This window comes from Aedes aegypti, chromosome 2 (genome assembly GCF_002204515.2).
Source record: "Aedes aegypti strain LVP_AGWG chromosome 2, AaegL5.0 Primary Assembly, whole genome shotgun sequence".
NCBI lineage: Eukaryota > Metazoa > Arthropoda > Insecta > Diptera > Culicidae > Aedes > Aedes aegypti.
Window position 1 is genome coordinate 171,931,319 of NC_035108.1, and position 3,740 is coordinate 171,935,058.

A 3,740-nucleotide genomic window follows, 5' to 3' on the forward strand; every position below is an offset into this window, starting at 1 on the left:
GATCTAAATTTGACAGATACTCATTTAAGGATTTCGGAAGGATTTTTTTTGTAAAAACATTACAAATTACCCGTCTATGCTTGAACAGCAATGTGAAATATGCATTAGTGAAGTGAAAAATTAATTGTAAATATTTTAGCTTTGGAATAAGGCCATAGTTCTGAAAATTGCGCTCGTGGGGTAAAACCGACCACTGTTTAAAGTTATAACTAAGTTGTACATTACTATTCAAGTAAAATGAAATCAATTTTGATAAATATACAAGCCAAATTCGCATATTTTTCCACAATAAGGGTGTCTTAAGGGGATGATAAGTATGTATCTAATTTTTTTTTTTAATTAATGAACCCTAAAAATGATTCAATATCTACGTTAATCAATGTAGAATTCATAAAACATTATTCTTTTTAGAATCACAGGGATCTGATATGTTTTATCGTAAAATTGTGTACGAAAATCGTGGTGGTCGCTTTTACCCCGTGGGTGGGCGGTTTTACCCCGTCGCTAAAAATAATCGTTACAAGACATCACTTTTTCAAGCTTCAAGAAATAAATATTTTTTTGCAAATACTGTTAACTCTCCCTTACTCGATATTCCGTATCTCGATATCGAGTTAGAGAACCATAGTAAAAGTTGGTTTTCATGGCTAACTCGATGGTCCCTTGGAACGCAGTTGCACTGCTTTTGTGTTCTGTAAATCGATACCTCCCTAACTCGATGGTCCTTTCAATATCGAGTAAGGGAGAGTTGACTGTACAACACTTGTGATATTTTTTGATCATAACCAAGGCTTTAAAAAACGACATGCTGCGCAGAAAAATGATTTATTGTTTCTTGATTTTGACATATGAATTAAATTGCTTAGGCGGGCGGTCTTACCCCGTCTTCCCCTACTTATCATCATTATTATGTAAGTTTTATAATTTATAATAGTTTGCCCAACGTTAATTGCATCAGTGGCCTTTATGCATAATTAGTAAAAAACGCATTTTTTCGCTATAAGTCATTTTCAAAAGTTGGTCTCGAAAACTTGTTCATTGAAAACAAAATATCAAATTTGTATCAAAAACTCATAAATATGACATGAGATGGCAAAAATATTTTTGGCCGCCATTCTAGTTCCCATAGTGCAGGCTTGGTTTTGTGTTTTGTAACTCGATACCTCACTAATTCTATGGTCTCTTCAATATCGAGTTATGGAGAGATTACTGTATGTTAAGATTCAGAATACAGTAATGTTAAAACTTTTTTTACCAAAACAAACTTCATAAATTCCCATTTCAATGCCTTACTGCATACCCCCAGTAGTTGCATTACAAAAAAATGCCAGCAATATATTTCTTGCATTGCAGCTGGACTCTCTTCAAAAATTCTCAAAGATGTATCGTTAATACGCAAAAAAAAACTTGAATTAATCCACCAGCTATTGCTTAAGGATGAAAGCATTATTTCTCCAAGGAATTTCGCAATGAGCTTTATTAAAAATGTATAGGGAGCCGGATCCTATTATTGGCACTTTTGATTCACTTCGGCGGTGGGGTTTTTTAAAAGCTACAGAGCCCATATTTGGAAGCCATATGCGTCGTATTGAAGTGCTTCTTATCGCAAAGTTTAAGACAATTCGGCCGAGAAAAACTGTCATGTCATAGTTAATCATGGAAGTGCCCAAGTAACTTTGCACCCTATTGACATTATTTTGGGAATCCTGTAAAACATTTTTTCGGGTATTATGCCAGGAATAACTTCGTGCCTTAAATTCCTCTAAGCAAATAAAAAAATCTTCAGACTATGTTGTAAATTTATATCATTCTCACAATTTAGTTCCCCCTTTTGATAATAATTCGTGTGGAAATCACTGTAATAATGGATTTATTTTTGAGTTTCTTGAAGGAATATTCCGGAATATTATCTTATATCAATCCATAAAAAATGTTCAGAAAAAAAATCTTTAAATAATTTTTCAAGTCAAAGAATAGGGTCGATGTACCAATAGCCGCATAACTAAGAACAAATATTCCTATAAAATCTAAAAATAACGCTAGCAATATTATTTTTACATCATCTTCTTCTTCTTTCTGGCGTTACGTCCTCACTGGGACAGAGCCTGCTTCTCAGCTTAGTGTTCTTATGAGCACTTCCACAGTTATTAACTGAGAGCTTACTATGCCAATGACCATTTTTGCATGTGTATATCGTGTGGCAGGTACGAAGATACTCTATGCCCTGGGAAGTCGAGAAAATTTCCAGCCCGAAAAGATCCTCGACCGGTGGGATCCGAACCCACGACCCACGATTTTTACATCATCTGAAAGCTTTTTGTCTTGGCTATATGGGAAAAATATGAAAACTAGGAAAACTAATAAGTTTGTATTTATTATCGCTTGTACCACTATAGGAACACATGTGCCTATAGTAGCACTATTTCTAATTTATGTTCCAATAGTAGCACTAGCATCACGGCGTTGGCAAAATACAAATCAAAACCGTATTTTTACAACTTTTATATTTTTCCTTTAAAATCATGATCATCCCTTAGTAGACAGTGCCCTATAGTCGCACTATTTGCTTTTTACGGCCGTTTTGCTATAAATCATTTCAAAATATTTTTTGACTTGAAGGTTAGGAGCTTTTTATCTAAGTATAATTGATACACTGCTTGATTTTGTTCAAAAAATGAACGAAATAATTAACTTTGCTTAAAATTTGAGCTCCCTTGCGCCTATAGTAAACCTATTGTTCCTATAGTAGCACTACTGAGAAAAACTAATTTTTATTATTCGAAATAATTGATGAATTAAGAATTTTTTTTACATAAAACGAAAGCTTTTGATCCACATTTTAAAGGAAAAATATAAAAGTTGTAAAAATACGGTTTTGATTTGTATTTTGCCAACGCCGTGAAGCTAGTGCTACTATTGGAACATAAATTAGAAATAGTGCTACTATAGGCACATGTGTTCCCCACTATAGGAAGCGATAATAAATACAAACTTATGAGTTTTCCTAGTTTTCATATTTTTCCCATGTAGCCAAGATAAAAAGCTTTCCGATGATGTAAAAATAATGATGCTAGCGTTATTTTTAGATTTTATACGAATATTTGTTCTTAGCTGTGCGGCTATTGGAACATCGACCCTAGCGTTGTCCATATTAAAAATTGAAATCTATCAAGACCGCAAAATAAGCAAAGCGATTTGAAACACTTCTCAATCCTTACATCTACATAAAAATCATGACAAAATACAATGACTAAAAATCCATGAAAAACACGAGATCTGAGATACATATGAAGCAGCATAATCAACCAAGTAGCACAGACAAACAGACGCAACATTTGCAACAACATTGTTTGTCTGTGCTTCATCGAAGATTCGTTGTGATCGTGAGCTTCTCATTTGAAACTGCCTACTTTTGTAACAAAATGTATTCCCTATGATCGTCTAAAATCTAAATCGTCAAGTAGGAATACGGTTTTGGGATATTTTCTTCAAATTTGACTGCTACTCTTGAAGTTGTTTAAGCGCCAGTGATCGCTCAATGTTCATTTATATCGACGATACTTTATCATCGCTCATTCGTAGGTCTTTTTGTGGATGTGTTTCTATGTTTTCTATATTTTTCCATACCTCACCTTCACCCTATACGCCCAAAGCATGATAGCAGATGTGCACATGTACGACATCTATACCCATATAGGTAGCAATACACACATAGCGATGTTGTGAGTTTACGGATTCGA